This window comes from Hypomesus nipponensis, chromosome 25, assembly GCF_054491055.1.
Source record: "Hypomesus nipponensis isolate SF chromosome 25, ASM5449105v1, whole genome shotgun sequence".
Lineage (NCBI taxonomy): Eukaryota > Metazoa > Chordata > Actinopteri > Osmeriformes > Osmeridae > Hypomesus > Hypomesus nipponensis.
In genome coordinates this window covers 13,607,501-13,617,500 of record NC_140385.1, presented here as the reverse complement: position 1 = coordinate 13,617,500, position 10,000 = coordinate 13,607,501, and the positions used below count along the sequence as shown (strand labels likewise).

Sequence of the window (10,000 nt, the reverse complement as noted above, 5' to 3'; positions counted from 1 at the left end):
AAACTGAAATCTTGCAATATGCACAAGTAGTCCTTCATGAAAGGGGCTGGAAGCTGTTTTCATTTTGACACGAGAGAGAGAGAGAGAGAGAGAGACCACCTTGCATTGTCAATTGCTAAATCTGTATATGGATAAGTAGCCTATGGTTGTCAACTTATTTCGTACGGCCATACCAGCCTGGCAACGCCCGATCTCGTCTGATCTCGGAAGCTAAGCAGGGTCGGGCCTGGTTAGTACTTGGATGGGAGACCGCCTGGGAATACCAGGTGCTGTATGCTCTTTTGCTCATTCACTTAGAAACTGAAATCTTGCAATATGCACAAGTAGTCCTTCATGAAAGGGGCTGGAAGCTGTTTTCATTTTGACACGAGAGAGAGAGAGAGAGAAAGAGAGAGAGACCACCTTGCATTGTCAATTGCCAAATCTGTATATGGATAAGTAGCCTATGGTTGTCAACTTATTTCGTACGGACATACCAGCCTGGCAACGCCCGATCTCGTCTGATCTCGGAAGCTAAGCAGGGTCGGGCCTGGTTAGTACTTGGATGGGAGACCGCCTGGGAATACCAGGTGCTATATGCTCTTTTGTTCATTCACTTAGAAACTGAAATCTTGCAATATGTACAAGTAGTCCTTCATGAAAGGGGCTGGAAGCTGTTTTCATTTTGACACGAGAGAGAGAGAGAGAGAGAGAGAGAGAGAGAGAGACCGCCTTGCATTGTCAATTGCCAAATCTGTATATGGATAAGTAGCCTATGGTTGTCAACTTATTTCGTACGGCCATACCAGCCTGGCAACGCCCGATCTCGTCTGATCTCGGAAGCTAAGCAGGGTCGGGCCTGGTTAGTACTTGGATGGGAGACCGCCTGGGAATACCAGGTGCTGTATGCTCTTTTGCTCATTCACTTAGAAACTGAAATCTTGCAATATGCACAAGTAGTCCTTCATGAAAGGGGCTGGAAGCTGTTTTCATTTTGACGAGAGAGAGAGAGAGAGAGAGAGAGACCACCTTGCATTGTCAATTGCTAAATCTGTATATGGATAAGTAGCCTATGGTTGTCAACTTATTTCGTACGGCCATACCAGCCTGGCAACGTCTGATCTCGGAAGCTAAGCAGGGTCGGGCCTGGTTAGTAATTGGATGGGAGACCGGCTGGGAATACCAGGTGCTATATGCTCTTTTGTTCATTCACTTAGAAACTGAAATCTTGCAATATGTACAAGTAGTCCTTCATGAAAGGGGCTGGAAGCTGTTTTCATTTTGACACGAGAGAGAGAGAGAGAGAGAGAGAGAGAGACCGCCTTGCATTGTCAATTGCCAAATCTGTATATGGATAAGTAGCCTATGGTTGTCAACTTATTTCGTACGGCCATACCAGCCTGGCAACGCCCGATCTCGTCTGATCTCGGAAGCTAAGCAGGGTTGGGCCTGGTTAGTACTTGGATGGGAGACCGCCTGGGAATACCAGGTGCTGTATGCTCTTTTGCTCATTCACTTAGAAACTGAAATCTTGCAATATGCACAAGTAGTCCTTCATGAAAGGGGCTGGAAGCTGTTTTCATTTTGACACGAGAGAGAGAGAGAGAGAGAGAGAGAGAGAGAGACCACCTTGCATTGTCAATTGCTAAATCTGTATATGGATAAGTAGCCTATGGTTGTCAACTTATTTCGTACGGCCATACCAGCCTGGCAACGCCCGATCTCGTCTGATCTCGGAAGCTAAGCAGGGTCGGGCCTGGTTAGTACTTGGATGGGAGACCGCCTGGGAATACCAGGTGCTGTATGCTCTTTTGCTCATTCACTTAGAAACTGAAATCTTGCAATATGCACAAGTAGTCCTTCATGAAAGGGGCTGGAAGCTGTTTTCATTTTGACACGAGAGAGAGAGAGAGAGAGAGAGAGAGAGAGAGAGAGACCACCTTGCATTGTCAATTGCTAAATCTGTATATGGATAAGTAGCCTATGGTTGTCAACTTATTTCGTACGGCCATACCAGCCTGGCAACGCCCGATCTCGTCTGATCTCGGAAGCTAAGCAGGGTCGGGCCTGGTTAGTACTTGGATGGGAGACCGCCTGGGAATACCAGGTGCTGTATGCTCTTTTGCTCATTCACTTAGAAACTGAAATCTTGCAATATGCACAAGTAGTCCTTCATGAAAGGGGCTGGAAGCTGTTTTCATTTTGACACGAGAGAGAGAGAGAGAGAGAGAGAGAGAGACCACCTTGCATTGTCAATTGCCAAATCTGTATATGGATAAGTAGCCTATGGTTGTCAACTTATTTCGTACGGCCATACCAGCCTGGCAACGCCCGATCTCGTCTGATCTCGGAAGCTAAGCAGGGTCGGGCCAGGTTAGTACTTGGATGGGAGACCGCCTGGGAATACCAGGTGCTGTATGCTCTTTTGCTCATTCACTTAGAAACTGAAATCTTGCAATATGCACAAGTAGTCCTTCATCAAAGGGGCTGGAAGCTGTTTTCATTTTGACACGAGAGAGAGAGAGAGAGAGAGACCACCTTGCATTGTCAATTGCTAAATCTGTATATGGATAAGTAGCCTATGGTTGTCAACTTATTTCGTACGGCCATACCAGCCTGGCAACGCCCGATCTCGTCTTATTTCGGAAGCTAAGCAGGGTCGGGCCTGGTTAGTACTTGGATGGGAGACCGCCTGGGAATACCAGGTGCTGTATGCTCTTTTGCTCATTCACTTAGAAACTGAAATGTTGCAATATGCACAAGTAGTCCTTCATGAAAGGGAATGGAAGCTGTTTTCATTTTGACACGAGAGAGAGAGAGAGAGAGAGAGAGAGAGAGAGACCACCTTGCATTGTAAATTGCCAAATCTGTATATGGATAAGTAGCCTATGGTTGTCAACTTATTTCGTACGGCCATACCAGCCTGGCAACGCCTGATTTCGTCTGATCTCGGAAGCTAAGCAGGGTCGGGCCTGGTAAGTACTTGGATGGGAGACCGCCTGGGAATACCAGGTGCTATATGCTCTTTTGCTCATTCACTTAGAAACTGAAATCTTGCAATATGTACAAGTAGTCCTTCATGAAAGGGGCTGGAAGCTGTTTTCATTTTGACACGAGAGAGAGAGAGAGAAAGAGAGACCACCTTGCATTGTCAATTGCCAAATCTGTATATGGATAAGTAGCCTATGGTTGTCAACTTATTTCGTACGGCCATACCAGCCTGGCAACGCCCGATCTCGTCTGATCTCGGAAGCTAAGCAGGGTCGGGCCTGGTTAGTACTTGGATGGGAGACCGCCTGGGAATACCAGGTGCTGTATGCTCTTTTGCTCATTCACTTAGAAACTGAAATCTTGCAATATGCACAAGTAGTCCTTCATCAAAGGGGCTGGAAGCTGTTTTCATTTTGACACGAGAGAGAGAGAGAGAGAGAGACCACCTTGCATTGTCAATTGCTAAATCTGTATATGGATAAGTAGCCTATGGTTGTCAACTTATTTCGTACGGCCATACCAGCCTGGCAACGCCCGATCTCGTCTTATTTCGGAAGCTAAGCAGGGTCGGGCCTGGTTAGTACTTGGATGGGAGACCGCCTGGGAATACCAGGTGCTGTATGCTCTTTTGCTCATTCACTTAGAAACTGAAATGTTGCAATATGCACAAGTAGTCCTTCATCAAAGGGGCTGGAAGCTGTTTTCATTTTGACACGAGAGAGAGAGAGAGAGAGAGACCACCTTGCATTGTCAATTGCTAAATCTGTATATGGATAAGTAGCCTATGGTTGTCAACTTATTTCGTACGGCCATACCAGCCTGGCAACGCCCGATCTCGTCTTATTTCGGAAGCTAAGCAGGGTCGGGCCTGGTTAGTACTTGGATGGGAGACCGCCTGGGAATACCAGGTGCTGTATGCTCTTTTGCTCATTCACTTAGAAACTGAAATGTTGCAATATGCACAAGTAGTCCTTCATGAAAGGGAATGGAAGCTGTTTTCATTTTGACACGAGAGAGAGAGAGAGAGAGAGAGAGAGAGAGACCACCTTGCATTGTAAATTGCCAAATCTGTATATGGATAAGTAGCCTATGGTTGTCAACTTATTTCGTACGGCCATACCAGCCTGGCAACGCCTGATTTCGTCTGATCTCGGAAGCTAAGCAGGGTCGGGCCTGGTAAGTACTTGGATGGGAGACCGCCTGGGAATACCAGGTGCTATATGCTCTTTTGCTCATTCACTTAGAAACTGAAATCTTGCAATATGCACAAGTAGTCCTTCATGAAAGGGGCTGGAAGCTGTTTTCATTTTGACACGAGAGAGAGAGAGAGAGAGAGAGAGAGAGAGAGAGAGAGAGAGAGAGAGAGAGAGAGAGAGAGAGAGAGAGAGAGAGAGAGAGAGAGAGAGAGAGAGAGAGAGAGAGAGAGAGAGAGAGACCGCCTTGCATTGTCAATTGCCAAATCTGTATATGGATAAGTAGCCTATGGTTGTCAACTTATTTCGTACGGCCATACCAGCCTGGCAACGCCCGATCTCGTCTGATCTCGGAAGCTAAGCAGGGTCGGGCCTGGTTAGTACTTGGATGGGAGACCGCCTGGGAATACCAGGTGCTGTATGCTCTTTTGCTCATTCACTTAGAAACTGAAATCTTGCAATATGCACAAGTAGTCCTTCATGAAAGGGGCTGGAAGCTGTTTTCATTTTGACGAGAGAGAGAGAGAGAGAGAGAGAGAGAGACCACCTTGCATTGTCAATTGCTAAATCTGTATATGGATAAGTAGCCTATGGTTGTCAACTTATTTCGTACGGCCATACCAGCCTGGCAACGTCTGATCTCGGAAGCTAAGCAGGGTCGGGCCTGGTTAGTACTTGGATGGGAGACCGCCTGGGAATACCAGGTGCTGTATGCTCTTTTGCTCATTCACTTAGAAACTGAAATCTTGCAATATGCACAAGTAGTCCTTCATGAAAGGGGCTGGAAGCTGTTTTCATTTTGACACGAGAGAGAGAGAGAGAGAGAGAGAGACCACCTTGCATTGTCAATTGCCAAATCTGTATATGGATAAGTAGCCTATGGTTGTCAACTTATTTCGTACGGCCATACCAGCCTGGCAACGCCGATCTCGTCTGATCTCGGAAGCTAAGCAGGGTCGGGCCTGGTTAGTACTTGGATGGGAGACCGCCTGGGAATACCAGGTGCTATATGCTCTTTTGCTCATTCACTTAGAAACTGAAATCTTGCAATATGTACAAGTAGTCCTTCATGAAAGGGGCTGGAAGCTGTTTTCATTTTGACACGAGAGAGAGAGAGAGAGAGAGAGAGAGAGACCACCTTGCATTGTCAATTGCCAAATCTGTATATGGATAAGTAGCCTATGGTTGTCAACTTATTTCGTACGGCCATACCAGCCTGGCAACGCCCGATCTCGTCTGATCTCGGAAGCTAAGCAGGGTCGGGCCTGGTTAGTACTTGGATGGGAGACCGCCTGGGAATACCAGGTGCTTTATGCTCTTTTGCTCATTCACTTAGAAACTGAAATCTTGCAATATGCACAAGTAGTCCTTCATTAAAGGGGCTGGAAGCTGTTTTCATTTTGACACGAGAGAGAGAGAGAGAGACCACCTTGCATTGTCAATTGCTAAATCTGTATATGGATAAGTAGACTATGGTTGTCAACTTATTTCGTACGGCCATACCAGCCTGGCAACGTCTGATCTCGGAAGCTAAGCAGGGTCGGGCCTGGTTAGTACTTGGATGGGAGACCGCCTGGGAATACCAGGTGCTGTATGCTCTTTTGCTCATTCACTTAGAAACTGAAATCTTGCAATATGCACAAGTAGTCCTTCATGAAAGGGGCTGGAAGCTGTTTTCATTTTGACACGAGAGAGAGAGAGAGAGAAAGAGAGAGAGACCACCTTGCATTGTCAATTGCCAAATCTGTATATGGATAAGTAGCCTATGGTTGTCAACTTATTTCGTACGGACATACCAGCCTGGCAACGCCCGATCTCGTCTGATCTCGGAAGCTAAGCAGGGTCGGGCCTGGTTAGTACTTGGATGGGAGACCGCCTGGGAATACCAGGTGCTATATGCTCTTTTGTTCATTCACTTAGAAACTGAAATCTTGCAATATGTACAAGTAGTCCTTCATGAAAGGGGCTGGAAGCTGTTTTCATTTTGACACGAGAGAGAGAGAGAGAGAGAGAGAGAGAGAGAGAGAGAGAGACCGCCTTGCATTGTCAATTGCCAAATCTGTATATGGATAAGTAGCCTATGGTTGTCAACTTATTTCGTACGGCCATACCAGCCTGGCAACGCCCGATCTCGTCTGATCTCGGAAGCTAAGCAGGGTCGGGCCTGGTTAGTACTTGGATGGGAGACCGCCTGGGAATACCAGGTGCTGTATGCTCTTTTGCTCATTCACTTAGAAACTGAAATCTTGCAATATGCACAAGTAGTCCTTCATGAAAGGGGCTGGAAGCTGTTTTCATTTTGACGAGAGAGAGAGAGAGAGAGAGACCACCTTGCATTGTCAATTGCTAAATCTGTATATGGATAAGTAGCCTATGGTTGTCAACTTATTTCGTACGGCCATACCAGCCTGGCAACGTCTGATCTCGGAAGCTAAGCAGGGTCGGGCCTGGTTAGTACTTGGATGGGAGACCGGCTGGGAATACCAGGTGCTATATGCTCTTTTGTTCATTCACTTAGAAACTGAAATCTTGCAATATGTACAAGTAGTCCTTCATGAAAGGGGCTGGAAGCTGTTTTCATTTTGACACGAGAGAGAGAGAGAGAGAGAGAGAGACCGCCTTGCATTGTCAATTGCCAAATCTGTATATGGATAAGTAGCCTATGGTTGTCAACTTATTTCGTACGGCCATACCAGCCTGGCAACGCCCGATCTCGTCTGATCTCGGAAGCTAAGCAGGGTCGGGCCTGGTTAGTACTTGGATGGGAGACCGCCTGGGAATACCAGGTGCTGTATGCTCTTTTGCTCATTCACTTAGAAACTGAAATCTTGCAATATGCACAAGTAGTCCTTCATGAAAGGGGCTGGAAGCTGTTTTCATTTTGACACGAGAGAGAGAGAGAGAGAGAGAGAGAGAGAGAGACCACCTTGCATTGTCAATTGCTAAATCTGTATATGGATAAGTAGCCTATGGTTGTCAACTTATTTCGTACGGCCATACCAGCCTGGCAACGCCCGATCTCGTCTGATCTCGGAAGCTAAGCAGGGTCGGGCCTGGTTAGTACTTGGATGGGAGACCGCCTGGGAATACCAGGTGCTGTATGCTCTTTTGCTCATTCACTTAGAAACTGAAATCTTGCAATATGCACAAGTAGTCCTTCATGAAAGGGGCTGGAAGCTGTTTTCATTTTGACACGAGAGAGAGAGAGAGAGAGAGAGAGAGAGAGACCACCTTGCATTGTCAATTGCCAAATCTGTATATGGATAAGTAGCCTATGGTTGTCAACTTATTTCGTAAAGCCATACCAGCCTGGCAACGCCCGATCTCGTCTGATCTCGGAAGCTAAGCAGGGTCGGGCCAGGTTAGTACTTGGATGGGAGACCGCCTGGGAATACCAGGTGCTGTATGCTCTTTTGCTCATTCACTTAGAAACTGAAATCTTGCAATATGCACAAGTAGTCCTTCATCAAAGGGGCTGGAAGCTGTTTTCATTTTGACACGAGAGAGAGAGAGAGACCACCTTGCATTGTCAATTGCTAAATCTGTATATGGATAAGTAGCCTATGGTTGTCAACTTATTTCGTACGGCCATACCAGCCTGGCAACGCCCGATCTCGTCTGATCTCGGAAGCTAAGCAGGGTCGGGCCTGGTTAGTACTTGGATGGGAGACCGCCTGGGAATACCAGGTGCTGTATGCTCTTTTGCTCATTCACTTAGAAACTGAAATGTTGCAATATGCACAAGTAGTCCTTCATGAAAGGGAATGGAAGCTGTTTTCATTTTGACACGAGAGAGAGAGAGAGAGAGAGAGAGAGAGAGACCACCTTGCATTGTAAATTGCCAAATCTGTATATGGATAAGTAGCCTATGGTTGTCAACTTATTTCGTACGGCCATACCAGCCTGGCAACGCCCGATTTCGTCTGATCTCGGAAGCTAAGCAGGGTCGGGCCTGGTAAGTACTTGGATGGGAGACCGCCTGGGAATACCAGGTGCTATATGCTCTTTTGCTCATTCACTTAGAAACTGAAATCTTGCAATATGTACAAGTAGTCCTTCATGAAAGGGGCTGGAAGCTGTTTTCATTTTGACACGAGAGAGAGAGAGAGAGAGAGAGACCACCTTGCATTGTCAATTGCCAAATCTGTATATGGATAAGTAGCCTATGGTTGTCAACTTATTTCGTACGGCCATACCAGCCTGGCAACGCCCGATCTCGTCTGATCTCGGAAGCTAAGCAGGGTCGGGCCTGGTTAGTACTTGGATGGGAGACCGCCTGGGAATACCAGGTGCTGTATGCTCTTTTGCTCATTCACTTAGAAACTGAAATCTTGCAATATGCACAAGTAGTCCTTCATGAAAGGGGCTGGAAGCTGTTTTCATTTTGACACGAGAGAGAGAGAGAGAGAGAGAGAGACCACCTTGCATTGTCAATTGCCAAATCTGTATATGGATAAGTAGCCTATGGTTGTCAACTTATTTCGTACGGCCATACCAGCCTGGCAACGCCCGATCTCGTCTGATCTCGGAAGCTAAGCAGGGTCGGGCCTGGTTAGTACTTGGATGGGAGACCGGCTGGGAATACCAGGTGCTATATGCTCTTTTGCTCATTCACTTAGAAACTGAAATCTTGCAATATGTACAAGTAGTCCTTCATGAAAGGGGCTGGAAGCTGTTTTCATTTTGACACGAGAGAGAGAGAGAGAGAGAGAGAGAGAGAGAGAGAGAGAGAGAGAGAGAGAGAGAGAGAGAGAGAGAGAGAGAGAGAGAGAGAGAGAGAGAGAGAGAGAGAGAGAGAGAGAGAGAGAGACCGCCTTGCATTGTCAATTGCCAAATCTGTATATGGATAAGTAGCCTATGGTTGTCAACTTATTTCGTACGGCCATACCAGCCTGGCAACGTCTGATCTCGGAAGCTAAGCAGGGTCGGGCCTGGTTAGTACTTGGATGGGAGACCGCCTGGGAATACCAGGTGCTGTATGCTCTTTTGCTCATTCACTTAGAAACTGAAATCTTGCAATATGCACAAGTAGTCCTTCATGAAAGGGGCTGGAAGCTGTTTTCATTTTGACACGAGAGAGAGAGAGAGAGAGAGAGACCACCTTGCATTGTCAATTGCCAAATCTGTATATGGATAAGTAGCCTATGGTTGTCAACTTATTTCGTACGGCCATACCAGCCTGGCAACGCCGATCTCGTCTGATCTCGGAAGCTAAGCAGGGTCGGGCCTGGTTAGTACTTGGATGGGAGACCGCCTGGGAATACCAGGTGCTATATGCTCTTTTGCTCATTCACTTAGAAACTGAAATCTTGCAATATGTACAAGTAGTCCTTCATGAAAGGGGCTGGAAGCTGTTTTCATTTTGACACGAGAGAGAGAGAGAGAGAGAGAGAGAGAGAGAGAGAGAGAGAGACCACCTTGCATTGTCAATTGCCAAATCTGTATATGGATAAGTAGCCTATGGTTGTCAACTTATTTCGTACGGCCATACCAGCCTGGCAACGCCTGATCTCGGAAGCTAAGCAGGGTCGGGCCTGGTTAGTACTTGGATGGGAGACCGCCTGGGAATACCAGGTGCTTTATGCTCTTTTGCTCATTCACTTAGAAACTGAAATCTTGCAATATGCACAAGTAGTCCTTCATTAAAGGGGCTGGAAGCTGTTTTCATTTTGACACGAGAGAGAGAGAGAGAGACCGCCTTGCATTGTCAATTGCCAAATCTGTATATGGATAAGTAGCCTATGGTTGTCAACTTATTTCGTACGGCCATACCAGCCTGGCAACGCCCGATCTCGTCTGATCTCGGAAGCTAAGCAGGGTCGGGCCAGGTTAGTACT

The 10,000-nt window shown here is 46.8% G+C and overlaps 14 non-coding genes and 17 pseudogenes across 14 annotated transcripts in view; all 31 read left to right on the top strand.

Annotated features, from left to right (window-relative positions):
* The first annotated feature begins 159 nt into the window (after positions 1–159).
* LOC146222592 (5S ribosomal RNA) lies at positions 160–278 on the top strand. Its single transcript, XR_014750008.1, has one exon. It is a non-coding gene; the product is annotated as a 5S ribosomal RNA (ribosomal RNA).
* Positions 279–462: 184 nt separating this feature from the next.
* On the top strand, positions 463–581 carry LOC146222591 (5S ribosomal RNA; annotated as a pseudogene).
* A 190-nt stretch (positions 582–771) lies between these two features.
* Positions 772–890, top strand: LOC146222590 (5S ribosomal RNA). Its single transcript, XR_014749997.1, has one exon. It is a non-coding gene; the product is annotated as a 5S ribosomal RNA (ribosomal RNA).
* A 471-nt stretch (positions 891–1,361) lies between these two features.
* Positions 1,362–1,480, top strand: LOC146222589 (5S ribosomal RNA). Its single transcript, XR_014747659.1, has one exon. It is a non-coding gene; the product is annotated as a 5S ribosomal RNA (ribosomal RNA).
* A 188-nt stretch (positions 1,481–1,668) lies between these two features.
* On the top strand, positions 1,669–1,787 carry LOC146222588 (5S ribosomal RNA). The gene has a single exon (XR_014749986.1). It is a non-coding gene; the product is annotated as a 5S ribosomal RNA (ribosomal RNA).
* A 192-nt stretch (positions 1,788–1,979) lies between these two features.
* LOC146222587 (5S ribosomal RNA) lies at positions 1,980–2,098 on the top strand. Its single transcript, XR_014749975.1, has one exon. It is a non-coding gene; the product is annotated as a 5S ribosomal RNA (ribosomal RNA).
* Positions 2,099–2,282: 184 nt separating this feature from the next.
* LOC146222586 (5S ribosomal RNA) lies at positions 2,283–2,401 on the top strand. Its single transcript, XR_014749729.1, has one exon. It is a non-coding gene; the product is annotated as a 5S ribosomal RNA (ribosomal RNA).
* Positions 2,402–2,577: 176 nt separating this feature from the next.
* On the top strand, positions 2,578–2,696 carry LOC146222585 (5S ribosomal RNA; annotated as a pseudogene).
* Positions 2,697–2,884: 188 nt separating this feature from the next.
* On the top strand, positions 2,885–3,003 carry LOC146222584 (5S ribosomal RNA; annotated as a pseudogene).
* Positions 3,004–3,181: 178 nt separating this feature from the next.
* LOC146222583 (5S ribosomal RNA) lies at positions 3,182–3,300 on the top strand. The gene has a single exon (XR_014749963.1). It is a non-coding gene; the product is annotated as a 5S ribosomal RNA (ribosomal RNA).
* Positions 3,301–3,476: 176 nt separating this feature from the next.
* On the top strand, positions 3,477–3,595 carry LOC146222582 (5S ribosomal RNA; annotated as a pseudogene).
* A 176-nt stretch (positions 3,596–3,771) lies between these two features.
* LOC146222581 (5S ribosomal RNA) lies at positions 3,772–3,890 on the top strand (annotated as a pseudogene).
* Positions 3,891–4,076: 186 nt separating this feature from the next.
* On the top strand, positions 4,077–4,195 carry LOC146222580 (5S ribosomal RNA; annotated as a pseudogene).
* A 274-nt stretch (positions 4,196–4,469) lies between these two features.
* On the top strand, positions 4,470–4,588 carry LOC146222579 (5S ribosomal RNA). The gene has a single exon (XR_014749952.1). It is a non-coding gene; the product is annotated as a 5S ribosomal RNA (ribosomal RNA).
* Positions 4,589–4,770: 182 nt separating this feature from the next.
* On the top strand, positions 4,771–4,879 carry LOC146222578 (5S ribosomal RNA; annotated as a pseudogene).
* Positions 4,880–5,059: 180 nt separating this feature from the next.
* Positions 5,060–5,177, top strand: LOC146222577 (5S ribosomal RNA; annotated as a pseudogene).
* A 184-nt stretch (positions 5,178–5,361) lies between these two features.
* On the top strand, positions 5,362–5,480 carry LOC146222576 (5S ribosomal RNA; annotated as a pseudogene).
* A 172-nt stretch (positions 5,481–5,652) lies between these two features.
* Positions 5,653–5,761, top strand: LOC146222575 (5S ribosomal RNA; annotated as a pseudogene).
* Positions 5,762–5,945: 184 nt separating this feature from the next.
* LOC146222574 (5S ribosomal RNA) lies at positions 5,946–6,064 on the top strand (annotated as a pseudogene).
* Positions 6,065–6,260: 196 nt separating this feature from the next.
* Positions 6,261–6,379, top strand: LOC146222573 (5S ribosomal RNA). The gene has a single exon (XR_014749941.1). It is a non-coding gene; the product is annotated as a 5S ribosomal RNA (ribosomal RNA).
* A 463-nt stretch (positions 6,380–6,842) lies between these two features.
* LOC146222572 (5S ribosomal RNA) lies at positions 6,843–6,961 on the top strand. The gene has a single exon (XR_014749930.1). It is a non-coding gene; the product is annotated as a 5S ribosomal RNA (ribosomal RNA).
* Positions 6,962–7,149: 188 nt separating this feature from the next.
* On the top strand, positions 7,150–7,268 carry LOC146222571 (5S ribosomal RNA). Its single transcript, XR_014749919.1, has one exon. It is a non-coding gene; the product is annotated as a 5S ribosomal RNA (ribosomal RNA).
* Positions 7,269–7,454: 186 nt separating this feature from the next.
* On the top strand, positions 7,455–7,573 carry LOC146222570 (5S ribosomal RNA; annotated as a pseudogene).
* A 170-nt stretch (positions 7,574–7,743) lies between these two features.
* On the top strand, positions 7,744–7,862 carry LOC146222569 (5S ribosomal RNA). The gene has a single exon (XR_014749908.1). It is a non-coding gene; the product is annotated as a 5S ribosomal RNA (ribosomal RNA).
* A 186-nt stretch (positions 7,863–8,048) lies between these two features.
* LOC146222568 (5S ribosomal RNA) lies at positions 8,049–8,167 on the top strand (annotated as a pseudogene).
* A 178-nt stretch (positions 8,168–8,345) lies between these two features.
* On the top strand, positions 8,346–8,464 carry LOC146222567 (5S ribosomal RNA). Its single transcript, XR_014749897.1, has one exon. It is a non-coding gene; the product is annotated as a 5S ribosomal RNA (ribosomal RNA).
* Positions 8,465–8,644: 180 nt separating this feature from the next.
* Positions 8,645–8,763, top strand: LOC146222566 (5S ribosomal RNA; annotated as a pseudogene).
* Positions 8,764–9,037: 274 nt separating this feature from the next.
* Positions 9,038–9,146, top strand: LOC146222565 (5S ribosomal RNA; annotated as a pseudogene).
* A 178-nt stretch (positions 9,147–9,324) lies between these two features.
* Positions 9,325–9,442, top strand: LOC146222564 (5S ribosomal RNA; annotated as a pseudogene).
* A 198-nt stretch (positions 9,443–9,640) lies between these two features.
* Positions 9,641–9,749, top strand: LOC146222563 (5S ribosomal RNA; annotated as a pseudogene).
* A 172-nt stretch (positions 9,750–9,921) lies between these two features.
* LOC146222562 (5S ribosomal RNA) overlaps positions 9,922–10,000 on the top strand; it is a 119-nt gene continuing 40 nt past the window's right edge. The window contains exon 1 of the ribosomal RNA XR_014749718.1: positions 9,922–10,000. This exon is cut by the window's right edge and continues 40 nt beyond it. This is a non-coding gene — a ribosomal RNA (5S ribosomal RNA).